At 35.3% G+C, this 13349-nt stretch overlaps 1 protein-coding gene across 2 annotated transcripts in view; it reads left to right on the top strand.

Annotated features, from left to right (window-relative positions):
* Nucleotides 1-13349, top strand: part of Baz2b (bromodomain adjacent to zinc finger domain 2B) — a 297821-nt gene that overhangs the window by 147158 nt on the left and 137314 nt on the right. Inside the window, exon 1 of one of the 2 annotated variants that reach the window (XM_042683416.1) lies at nucleotides 3944-4191. The exons of the other annotated variant lie outside the window; for it this stretch is intronic. The gene's annotated coding sequence lies outside the window, so the exon portion shown is untranslated. Of the gene's footprint in view, nucleotides 1-3943; nucleotides 4192-13349 lie in introns of those variants that run through there. 2 annotated transcript variants of the gene reach the window in all.

The following is a 13349-nucleotide window of genomic DNA, read 5'->3' as shown; positions in this document are numbered from 1 at the left end:
CATGTCAACTGATAATGTTACCATGGTAGACTAATTTTTCTTTTTTTTTTTTTGGTGTCCGGTCGTGGGGCCTGAACTCTGGGCCTGGGCACTGTCCCTCAGCTCTTCAGCTCAAGGCTAGCACTCTACCAGTTGAGCCACAGCGCCACTTCCGGCTTTTTTCTTTTTTGCTTATGTGGTGCTGAGGAATCGAACCCAGGGTCTCAGGCATGCAAGGCAAGCGCTCTACCACTGAGCCACCTTCCCAGCCCCTGAGCCACCTTCCCAGCCCCCTAATTTTTCTTTTTCTTTTTTTTTTTGGGTCCAGTCGTGGGGCCTGAACTCTGGGCCTGGACACTGTCCCTCAGCTCTTCAGCTCAAGGCTAGCACTCTACCACTTGAGCCACAGTGCCACTTCCGGCTTTTTTTTTTTTCTTATTGCTTATGTGGTGCTGAGGAATCGAACTCAGGGCCTCATGCATGCAAGGCAAGCACTCTACCCACTGAGCCACTTTCCCAGCCCCCCCTAATTTTTCTTATGTGATGCAGCAAGATGACTCAGGAAATTCCCTGAATTTTAGTTTTACCATCCTCTTCTCTCCCTTTCTCCTTTGTCATCCCTCTCAAACACAGTGGTAATACAAAAAAGTCAAGTACTCAAAAATTTGCAAGCCTGGGCTGGGAAGGTGGCTCAGTGGTAGAGCTCTTGCCTTGCATGCATGAGGCCCTGGGTTTGATTCCTCAGCACCACATAAGCAAAAAGAAAAAAGCCTGAAGTGGCGCTGTGGCTCAAGTGGTAGAGTGCTAGCCTTGAGCTGAAGAGCTGAGGGCCCAGGCCCAGAGTTCAGGCCCCACTACCGGACCCAAAAAAAAAAAAAATTTTGCAAGCCTGATCTAAATTAGTGCAAACTGACTATGAAGACTGAGTCTGATTTCTGTACCAATTTGAAATGACAAACTGAGGAGGAATGAAACTCACCATAGATTGGATCCCAGGCTGTTGGAAGATCACAAAATGGAAAGAGCTTTTAAGTGAAACAGAGAGGTTCTTAAAAGTGTCTGTCCCTTCCTATCCTTGTCTTCTCTTTTGCATTGGTTGGCCTATTTTATGTACTCATCTTGCAGAAGAATTAAGTTTAGAAAATGGAGTAGGAAATAGGTATGAATTTAGCAAAAGACTCTGGAAACTGTTAGTGTATAAAAGACCTAGATCAAATAAATTGCAGAATTCATGATCAGATAACTTATTTTTCTGATTATACTGGGGAAATGGCAAAATAAACTTTCATATAATTTGTTTCAAAATTTGTTATTCAAGTTTCTGTCAAGAAGCTGAGAAAACTTACTTCCTTGTGCAATGGTACATCATTAAAATATTGGAAAAATTCTCTCATTTCTGAAACATTTTGGAGCTTGTTTGTAAGCACCCTTACGGAGATTAAAAAATTTTAATTTGGTATTGTTACCTACTTTCCTTTGACAGTTAGGATGTTCAGAGCTAAAGTCACCCATCATAACTTGTACCAGACCTTCTAATTGGTATTTCAACTTTCCAACTTTATTTTGTGCTTCATCTAATTTTTAAAACAAGGTTTTGCATATAGCCAAGGCTGGCCTTGAACTCATGATCCTTCTGTCTCAGCCTTCTTGAGTACTAGGGTTTCAGGTACTCATCAACACTCGTAGCTATGTTATTTTTTCTTCAGATGAATTAATATTTTAAAGATATTCTGTTCTTCTAGTCATAGTTCTGTTGGGATAAGTAGAATATAAATAATATTTATTGAAGCTGAGGCCAACGACGTAAAAGTAGAAAACTTCGTTCTTCCTCTTATTCCTTCCCATCTTCCTTTTCATGTTGTATATATTCTTTGTCGTTAAAAGGCTAGTCTCTGTTAGACTTCTGAGGAATTAAGAAAACCCTTTCTGGAATGTTTTGTCTTTATAGATTCCCTGAGTACGGTTAGTTTTGTTAAGTGTGTTCTACATTAAGAGTACCTCTGAGGACAAGTAAAGCCAAAATGTGCCCTAGAGTTTGAAAAGGTGCCTTTTCCTTGTTTGTTAGCTCAGAGAAATCTTTTCTGACTTACAAGGTACTATATATCATACCTTTCTTTTGTTTGTTTTTGGGGCCAGTTCTGGGGCTTGAACTCAGAGCCTAGATGCGGTCCCTTAGTTTTTTGTTCAAGGAGAATGCTCTACCACTTGAGCCACAGCTCTGCTAATGTTTTTTGGTGGTTAATTGGAGTTAAAAGTCTCTTGGAACCACAATCCTCAGCTCTCAGGTTCCTGAGATAGTTGGATTACACCAAGTACCCTTCATTTTTGACTGAACTATATATCAACTCTTAATAGGACACTTGCTGACTCTTGATAAAAGCCACCTTGAATGAAACAAAACACAAATTTATTTTTTGTACTTTACATCTTTCTTCATCTCTATCTAATTTGACCAATTATGGGAAAGTAAAATGGGTCTTTGCAACAACTGCAATAATAATTTTATCATTTAAATTTGTGCTTTGTTTTGGCATATGAATTACATAATCAAAGCCAACCTTTTAGTAGGAATTAATTTAAATTTTCCTAAAATATAAAGACTATACTTTATATACCAGATGACTATTTAATTTGACCAGAAAGTTTACCCGAAGTCTTATTTAAAGAGCTTCTTAATTGTAGTTTTCTGAAAATTTGCTATTTCATATGCCATTGTAGTAACATGGTAGTTAATGATGTTAAAAGTATGCCTCCGTACTGTATCTGTGAGCCTTTGAGATGACACATTGTTTGTGATGAGACCTATTCTCAGATTCTGTACCCTTGGCAAAGTCTAATCAACTTGAGTATTCTTTTTTTGTTGCTATTGCTTTTATTGTCATTTAGCTTTGTGTTATTTTCTGTTTCAGTACATTAGGCTTTTATTTTGTAAACTGAGTTACTTTAAATCCAACCATATTATATTTTGAAGTGATGATATTGCTGTGAAAAGGTCTTCTAAAGCTGTTTGAATTAGAATTAAAGGTAGTGTTTTATAATAGGACAGAGATACATGGCCTTAGTAAATACAGAAATTTAAAAATAAATACAAGCTCTGCAGATTTTTTTTTGTTATAATGAAATACTAAAGGATATTTTTTTGGGGGGGAAGAAAAACCTAACAAGAAAATCGGTTCCATTCAAGATTATACAGCCCAGTTCTATCTAGATATTTTATTAATTAAACTTCAAAGAGCAACTTATTTTCAAGCTAACACTTTTTAAACTCTCACAATTAGATATTTTACATATTTTTTTGTTTTAAAGTTAAAATGATATAGAGAATAAACTTTTTGATTCATATGACTCTTTTTCAAAGACTGCCACATAAATTATGAAGTAGTTTTATTTTTCAGAAGATTATCTGAATAAAAAGACTCTTACTTGGAATAAAACTTAAAATTTTGAACTTTTATTATGCCTTGGAAATTCTTTCATCTACATCTTGAAGCACTTGAATTTGAGACTTTTTCTTTAGCAAGCTCTTGAACAGTTTGTTGTCATTTAAAAAAAAAATCTTGTTAGAATTGACCTGCTTTTACAGTGTATTTGCCCAGACTAATTTTTAAAACCTTCTTAAACCGTGTCAGGTTTCAAGCATGCTTCATTATAAACTGTGCATGTCAGAAATAAACTCTCCTTTTAAAAGGAAGACAGAATTTTTACTCTTCTCAGTTTTAATAAAATTTGGAAAAGAACAATTATTTGAGTCGCCTAGCTTACCTGGCTTAGTTTTGTCACGTGAGCATTCACGTTTACTGGTGATCTAAGTGCTCCACCTGCCTTTCAGTTTGTTTACCAGGAAATCAAGATGTGTAAACTGCAGGAAGTACTATTTGACCCTCTCCGACAGTATCTCATTACAATAATTGCTAATCTCTGAATAAGACAGCCATGTTTTGTGAGTAACTGAGAGAGAGAGAGGTTGTGTTAGGTAGATTTAGGTATTTCAACAAATAGAGCATTGTGAATGCTTCCTTGGATTATGTTTTCACTATAGCTTTTGATAAAAGACATATGGTGACCCTTGGGGTCAGAAAAACTAGGGCACAATAGTAGGTATTCTCTCACGCCTTTTAACTGAAAAAGATCCCGGCTTGTTGTTTTGGAGTGCTGTCACTGCTCTGAATCGAAAGGATAATGGCTACTTCCTGATTAAACCCACTCTCCACAGTAAGCTGCTAATGTTATACTGTATGTCTTTTTCTCCTGTAAATGCATGAGTGTGGTGTTTTGTTTACTTTTTCTCATTGTTTCTTTATTGATAAATCTCTTAAAAATATAATTCTGAAGTTGAAGTTTACAATTACAGTAGAAAGTACTGTTTTAAGTTTGGAGGATTTTTTTTTCTTAATGCAGAAGTATTTCTCTTTGGTATGTTAAATCCAACCATTTCACATACTTATTTTAGATTTTGGCTCAAGAAATTAGCTTCTTAAAAGGCATTGACATGATAGATTATATTAAGATACCACTTTCTTGGCACTCTGAGCAAAATTGTTTTCAAACATATAATAAATTTTGAGAGACTGTTGGAATACATTCTATTTTTATTTTTAAGAAATTTTGTAATTCTGTTTGCATACATTGTTGTAACATGATGGTTCTTATTTAAATTATCTTCTTAAAATTATCTAAGAGATCCTTTAATACAAAAATAAGGTTGAGTATTCAGAATTATAAGAAGGGAATAATGAGCTGCTTATTTTTAATCCTGAAGCTGGCAGTCACTCCATCTGTGGTCTTGGGACAATCATTGAAACTGCTTACCTCAGTTTTCTTGTCTATTATCCATATGAGGGCTTAAGGAAAATGTGTGTATTTCTTTATGGCTGTGCAACTATAAAGAAAACGAATTTCACAAGTATTTTACAAAATGGAGAACTGACTTTGTAGATAGGAAAACATTAGAGGTCAGAATAGACAGAAATAATAGAAAATTTTATAGCTTTAAAACAAACACTATTTTATAGTGGCCTTTTACTTTGAAAAGAACTCTGTTTTGCTCAAAACTTAATGTTACCCAAGGAAAATATAAATTGTTGGATATGTGACTTAAGTAGCAAGTGGAAAGCATTTAGGTTATTTAATAAGGAGTAATAAATCTACTTAAAATTATTTTATCTTTTCTCAAAATTCTTTTTAAAACTGAGAATAATCAGTGTAAAAGATGAGTCTGTCTATTGTAGGCTGGTAAGTATAGTATAGATGCTTTAAATAATAGAATTTTTATTTTTTAAACTTTAGTATTAGGTACTTAAGAGAAAATATTTTAAATTTATTAAAATTGAAAACATTCATATAAGAAAATATTTTAAATAGATTAAAAATTGAAAATTGATATTGATGACAGTAGAAGCTAATGTCTAAAATACTTAAAAGTATTCTGGAGTAATACAAATAGAATCTCACCTTAACTGGAGAATTAAGGCACTTTCTTTTGCAAAATGCTTATCAGGGTTATTTTAGGTAATTTTAAATAAATTATTGGTGTATGCTGATAATAGTCTATTGTGTTTAGTAAGTACTCTTAGTCAACTTATCAAAGTAAAACTTTGCCCTCATTTAGTATTCACAATAATCACATCAGGTTTGGGTACCATTATTACTTCTATTTTTATTGATAAGGAAATAGTCATAGATAATTTAAATTATATAATCAAGGTCCTTTAGCCAGTAATTGCCAGAATCAGACTAAAAACTAACAGAACTCAGTCTCCAGGGTCATACTTTTATGCTTTGTGTTTGTATTTTAGAGAGAGGAAAGCTTCTTACCTTTTTTATTAAAATGGTTTTATTTTTCACTAATGAATGAAATATTATGGAGTACCTTCTAAGTAAGAAAGTAGATGCTTAAGGAAGTACAGGCAATAATGATGGAAAGCAAAAGCAAAACTTTTGTCTTGCAAAGTTTACAGTCCAATGGAGAAGTCAGAAATTTAGCAGGCTATTATTGTACAGTGTGATAATTGATAAGAGTAGAAGTATGTACATAAAGCTAAAGACAACTCTAAGAAGAGGTACTCAATTTATTGTTTTATTTACTTTAATGATTGATTTTTGTGTTAGTACCAGGGGTTGACCTCAGGCTCTCATTCTCTTGCTCAGCTTTTTTACTCGTAGCTGGTGCTATACCACTTGAATCATGTCTCCAGTTCAGTTTTTTGGTGGATAATTAGAGATAGAATCTTGCTGACTTTTCTGTCCTAACTAGCTTTGAATCACAGTCCTCAGATCTCATCCTCCTATGTAGTTAAGATTATACCCATGAGTTACCAGTATCAAGCTACTCTTTTTTTCTTCTTGCAATGTGAGGGTCCTGAGAACATGGTAGGCAGGTATATCTAAAGCCCACTTAATTTACATATTTAATTTGTACTTATTGTGTGCTGTTTTAGGTACTTGGAAAATAGCAGTAAATAAAACTGCCATGTAGTAGTGGAAGATAAACAATAAATAATAAATAAAATATATAGTATGTTAGGAGGTAAATGTTACAAAAAAGAAAAATAAAAATGGGAGCAACATAAGAAATGTATGGTGGAGATTCATGGATCCTTTCAGAGATAGGGTTCTAGGATTGAAGAAGGACTCAAGCTGATATTAAACAAAATCTAAGTTGTGGGTACCTTTGGGAAGAACCTTTCAATCAGAAAACACGAAGTAAGAGCATGACTAGAGATGAATGGACAGCATTAGAGGTAGAATGAGGGGAAAGGAGAGTAGTGGCAGTATTTTGAAAGGTAATAAGAGGGAAAATCATTCATTGTGAGACCACAGGGACCCCTGTAGGGACTGAGAGTCTGAGGGTTTATAAGGCTTTTCTTTATTTAGATACTATTTGTAAAGTTCACTTGGCTTTCTGTGTTGTAGAGAGGCAGAATGGACCACTCCTAAGGTTAGAGATGTTAAATAAGACGATTTCTTGATGGACCGGATGTGAGAGAGATAGAGGAGAAAAGAGGAATGTAAGATTTTGGGTGAGCAATGTAAAGGATGGTGCTACCATGAATTGATTGTTAGATGGGAAAAGTTTTCAGGTGGGACACCTTTTGGATGAAATCTGAGGATTTTGGTTTTGGATGTCATAGATTGAAGTTGATAAAGTGAAGATGTAGAAAAGCTTTCCAGAGGAGTTCTTAACCTAAATTGATATTGAAGAATGAGTTTATCTTGCAAAAGCATTTCATACAACACTGAAGGGAATATTAGCCTTGTCTGCTTTACATACCAGCTATAGTAACATAAATATCTAAAGCAAAGATGAATTAAAAAGTAATAATATAATTTATCACAATGGCTAATTCTGAGCAGTCAAGGTTTTAGAGTATTTCAGTAATAGCCTATGTTCATGAGTTGTACCTGGATGCTTTTACTTACTTAATTCTCAGCATAGTACTGTATGCTAAATGGTATTCCCATCTTACCTTTGGAAAAAATAAGTGAAGGACAATAATAACTGCCTAGAAAAAGCCATTGATAGATGAGGTATTTATTTAGCATACATATATATTTAGCGATACAAGAGGATTTCTCTGTGACATTTCCATGAATTTATATAATATATTCCATAAACTAGGTCTTTAGATTCAGTTGACTGTCCTCTTTACTTAAAATGCATATGATGTTAAAGTTAAGAAAAATTTTAAAATTTTATTTGAGGTGTCAGTGAATTGTCTTTGTGAAAATTTTTCTATCTGTATTGTCATGCAATGATATTCTTAGCACATAAGATTATAGATTCTTGGCCCTCTTTTCTTCTCTTCTCTCTCCACACAAGATGAAGTATGGGCCAGCAGTTTGCTATCCGTCCAATAAGCCCTTTTCTGCCTAAAAAAAAAATAGATTCTTGGTCAAAACTCAAGCCTTCTCTTGGTCTTTTCCTGATTTCTTTATCAATTTCAGTGCAGTTAACTATTTCAGACCTGCTCTATTCCCAGCTCCCATCCACTATAGTGCTTAATAAAACCTGTTGAAAAACTTACAGCTGCTGTAATCACCTTCAGACCTTTTTTTGTTTATTTTTACAAAATACGATATGACATTAAGAATCACAATCCAAGCTTACTGGAATCAAGCATAAATTTAAAAAACCTCAGATATTATCGGTGCAAGAACTTTCTGAATATTAAAGAATGAGTTTTAAGTTTTGTCAGTTTAAAGAACATTTTTATTTCCTTCCCTTTCTGGGCTTTTTTGCAGGCAAGTGAATTTACTAAATACCATGTTTCTAAGGGGAAGATGAATAATATAAATGGCCAATGGTATTTTCATTGTAAAAGTGAACAGAAATTCTACTTGACTAGGAAATAGAAATATAGCTCTTCTTTGGAACAGATTTATTTTTTGTCTTCTGAATCAAAATGTAATTGTTCCTTAATCTTCATATGAGTTAATGCTGTTTATATTTGTTACATTTTCAGGGAAACAAGAACACGTCATTCAGATAAACTACCGTTCAGACAAACATAATTATTATGTTTTTCTTGCAAAACATATTACACATATAAAAGGTATCAATTTAACAAGAAAAAAAAAAGCAGGGCATGGTGGCTCAGACCTATAATCCTTCCTACTAGCAAAGTTGCGATCAGGAGCATAGCTGCTTGAGACTAGCCTCGCAAAGACTTCATGAGACCCCGTCTCAGCCAATAAAAGCTAAAGCTGAGAGTAGTGATACATACCTGCTATATCATCTTTATGAAAGCTGAGATTACAGGCAAATACAAGCAGAAACTTATTATGGACTTAGCATTTTAATAATGGACTTAACATTTTGATAATGTTTAAGATTGAAGTTATTATCTTGGATATTTTTACTTGAGCATGGAAAGTATTAGTGTGTATATTAATTTTTTGTATTAGCACAATTAATTTTTTTTATTTTGATTATCTCAATCAGGGAAATAGAAAAATGACTAGCCAATCAGAAATATATTTAAGGTATCTCACCATTGTCTAATTTTCATAATTATGATAAACTAAATTTTATTCATTCTTGATTAATTGGACTGCTTGGAGATTGATTATTATGATTATTTTCTGGGAATGCTTTCACATAATGTGTATTATTGAAAAATGTTTAATGTATTTGTGTAAGTATAAAATTGAATTTTTTTGTTGTTGATTTGAAGGAGTATGAATCTGCTAGGTTTTGATTTGTTAATCAAAGCTATCACTAATCCAGTTTTGGCAAGCAAAGTACAAATATTAAATGCAAGTATTAATTTGATAATTTGAACATATAATGTAGTTCTATAAGCAAAAATAAATATTAAATGTTACAGTAATTTAAAACACCAGAGATGTCAAAAGAAGGATAAGAGTAATTGTTTAGGGCTGGGAAGGTGGCTCAGTGGTAGAGCGCTTGTCTTGCATGCATGAGGCCCTGGGTTTGATTCCTCAGCACCACATAAGCAAAAAGGAAAAAGCTGGAAGTGGTGCTGTGGCTCAAGTGGTAGAGTGCTAGCCTTGAGCTGAAGAGCTGAGGGACAGCGCCCAGGCCCATAGTTCAAGGTCCTACGACCGGACCCCCCCCCCCCCCCCAAAAAAAAAAACAAGAGTAATTGTTTAGTAAGTGTACAAATAAGTAAGATGCTAGATGTCTGACAGAAAAGGCTGGTACAGGATGACTAGAGGAAACCCTAATGGAGCAAAGATTGCCAGCCAGAGCAAGATCTCCAGGCTCTGAAACATAAATAATAATTTTTTTAAATTCTTTATTGAGATATATAATGCACATATCTTATAGTTTACCCATTCAAAAATACACATTTCAATAGTGCCTGATGGTATTACATATTTAATTCTGGGCCTGGGGTTTGAACTCATACCCGACTGCTGTCCCTGAGCAATCCCTCAAGGTTAGCATTCTACCACTTGAGCCACAGCTCTACAACTGGCTCTTGGGTGGCTAATTGGAGATAAGAGTCATGTGGATTTGTCTGTCTGGGCTGGCTTTGAGCCATGATTACATTTTCAAAGTTATGGTAAAATATCTATAACATAATACTTGCCATTTTGGGGGGGGGGGTGTCCAGTCGTGAGGCTTGTACTCTGGGCCTGGGCGTTGTCCCTCAGCTCTTCAGCTCAAGGCTAGTGCTCTACCACTTGAGCCACAGCGCCAGTTCTGGCTTTTTTTTTCTTTTTGCTTATGTGGTGCTGAGGAATTGAACCCAGGGCCTCATGCATGCACTCTACTGAGCCAACTTCCCAGCCCAATATTTGCCATTTTTGACTTTCCTGGTTTTTTTTGTTTTTGTTTTATGGGGGATGTGCTGGGGATCAAATCCAGGGCCAGCTCATGGAAGGCAAATGCTCCACAACTGGGCTGTATGCTGAGCCCCAATTCTAACCCTTTTTGCATGTGTAATACAGTGGCATTCATTACATTCAGTGATGTGCAACCATCACTACTATCTTTAATTCTAAACCTTTTTCATCACCCAAGTAGAAACTGTAATCATTAAGCAATAATCCCATTCCCCTCACCTCCCAGCCCCTCTATTCTGTTTTCATTCCCTAAATCTTTTCAAAAGTGGAATAATACAATATTTGTCCTTTTATTGGCCATTTTTTTTAGCATAAAGCTTTCACATTTCATCTAGATTGTAGAATAGTATAGAACTTCATTACTTTATATTGCATATATATACATATATACACAACATATGCATTACATACACACATTGTGTGCATATCAGATATATCCATTTACTTGTTGGTGGACATTTAGATGTCAAATATCATCTCAAGGCTGCTTTAATTTGTGTGGTAATTTTCTACTTGGCTTTTATGGATTGACTTTCCCATAGCAGCTGGATCAAACACTATTATAGTATATAAGTATGGAAAAGTTTAGGCTTTTTCTTTCCTCTTTCTTTCTTTCTTTCTTTCTTTCTTTCTTTCTTTCTTTCTTTCTTTCTTTCTTTCTTTCTTTCTTTCTTTCTTTCTTTCTTTCTTTCTTTCTTTCTTTCTTTCTTTCTTTCTTTCTTTCTTTCTTTCTTTCTTTCTTTCTTTCTTTCTTTCTTTCTTTCTTTCTTTCTTTCTTTCTTTCTTTCTTTCTTTCTTTCTTTCTTTCTTTTCTTTCGTGCCAGTACAAGGGCTTCAACTCAGAGCCCTCACACTCACTCAGGTGACTTGATTGCTCAGCTGACACTGTACCACTTGAGCCATGCCACAATTCTGGCATTTTGCTGTTTAATTGGAAATGGAATCTCTCAGACTTTTCTGTTAGGTCTGACTGGCTTCAAATCATGATCATCCATCTCAGTCTTTTTAGTAGGTAGGATTATATATATCAACCATTGATACCTGGCCAGATTTGGGAGGGTGGCATGTGCGTGTGCATGCATGCGTGTGTGCACACCCCTGTACTAGGGCTTGAACTCAGGGTCTGGACGCTGTCTTAAAGCCTTTTCTGTTCAAGGCTAGCGCTTTACTACTTGAGTTGGAGCTCCACATCCAGCTATTTTTGGTGGTTAATAAGAGTCTTACAAACTTTACTGCCCAGGATAGCTTTGAACTTCAGATCTCAAGCTTCCTAAATAGCTTCCTAAATAGCTAACACTGTGAGCTACTAGAACACCACTAGATATTTTTCTTAAAGAAAAAAAAGACATATGTGTGTATATAAAAATCTAGTACTTAGAGTGTACGTAAAAAAGCTTTCTGATTGTATGCAATCCCAGTGTTGCTGTAATATTTTACAGAACATGGCTATTAAATTTACTCTTTCCTTAGGGACTATGTTATAAAAAAGGTGGTCATTGATTTTCCACCAGGTTTTTTGGTTGGTTCTGGTACTGGGCCTTGAAGTTGGGGCCACATGCTCCCATTAGACTTTTTTTTCCTTAAAGCTGGTGCTCTACCACTTGAGCTACATCTCTATTTCTGGCGTTTTTCATTTTGTTTTGTTGTTGTTGTTGATGGTTAATTGGACATAAGAATCTTACAGACTTTTTTGCCTGGACTGTTTTCAAGCCTTAATCCTCAGATCTCAGCCTTCTCAATAGCTTGGATTACAGGTATGAACCACCGGTATTGCCTATTTCTCCCTATTTTAAGATACTTATTCTTAATTGCCTTTTTGACTTAAAATGCTAAACAATATAATTAAAGCATTATAAAATCTACAAAATTATATCTAGCTAGAAAATATTCCCATTATTCTTTTAGCTATGTTCTATGATTTTATTGCCCATTTTATATATAATTTCATGCTTTATAGAAAGACTGAGGGAGAAGACAAGCTTTTCACAGTCATTTTTGTCATAGTGGTTAGAAGTGTGCGTCCTGGAATTCAGTGTGTATTAGGAGGACAATGTTTACCTATCGTTTCATAGACCAGGGAACACTAAGCCATAAGACAGGGCTTTTTTTCCACTTGGTTTATAGATCATAAGAGCCTAGAAGTGAAGAGCAGAATTGGAAAAGGAAACTTCCTGTTCTAACTGCAGTTTTCCCAGGAAGAGTATATAATATCACAAACTACAAATAATGAATTATAATGTGGATTCAGTAAGGAATTTCAGGCAATATTAATCAATGCAGTGGGTTATTCTGATGAAAATATCGCTCGTGACTTTATAGAGCAATTTCTGAAAATATTAGAAGTTTCCTTTAAATTTCTCGTCAAGGGTGTGCATAAGAATGTCCATTGTATGAGGAGTTTAAAATAAGTAGCAATTTTGAAAAAATTGACGAAGATAGCAGACTGCACGCCTGCCCACCCACCTGGCCTCTGCTGCCCTCACGATCAGCCTTGCTGCATGAGAAGCTGCTTTCTACACTATAATTATTATTTTACAATTGAGTGCCTTAATAATAGTTTATAAATACTGTATATTTATGCAGAACTCTTCATAAGTTTTCATCTTTTGTGACTGGCTACATTGTCCTGTCTTGGTGGTTGGCATTAGGCTTTGAGCTTGTCCTCCTCAAGACTTGGGTTTATTCTGCTATGCAGAATAAACATTATGTGTTCACAATACTCCTCAGAGCCTGCTAGAAACAGCACTCTGAGTTCCTGCAGGCCAGCTGGGCACTGGTCAGGGTGGTGACCTATGGTGGACAATGAAGGAACACAGTTTAGTTTGCTAGGCAGCTGGGGACTGGTGCAACTTGGCACCTGATGAAACACAGCCCACACCTCCCCAGCTCCTGATTGTACTCTTGTTTGATGGAGGTTTTATTGCCATCATGGCCGCCTTGTTCCTCCTGTCAGTGTCCTGGGCTCTTTGCAGTAAATTGTAGGTACAGACAACCCCCCACTCAGATTTCCACCTGATAAGTTTTTCTTTTGGCGGGGGGGTGAACTGCTGATGGGTTCC

The sequence above is a fragment of the Dipodomys spectabilis genome, unplaced genomic scaffold (genome assembly GCF_019054845.1).
Source record: "Dipodomys spectabilis isolate Male_0828 unplaced genomic scaffold, ASM1905484v1 ptg000081l, whole genome shotgun sequence".
Lineage (NCBI taxonomy): Eukaryota > Metazoa > Chordata > Mammalia > Rodentia > Heteromyidae > Dipodomys > Dipodomys spectabilis.
This window is presented reverse-complemented; position numbering and strand designations above follow the sequence as displayed.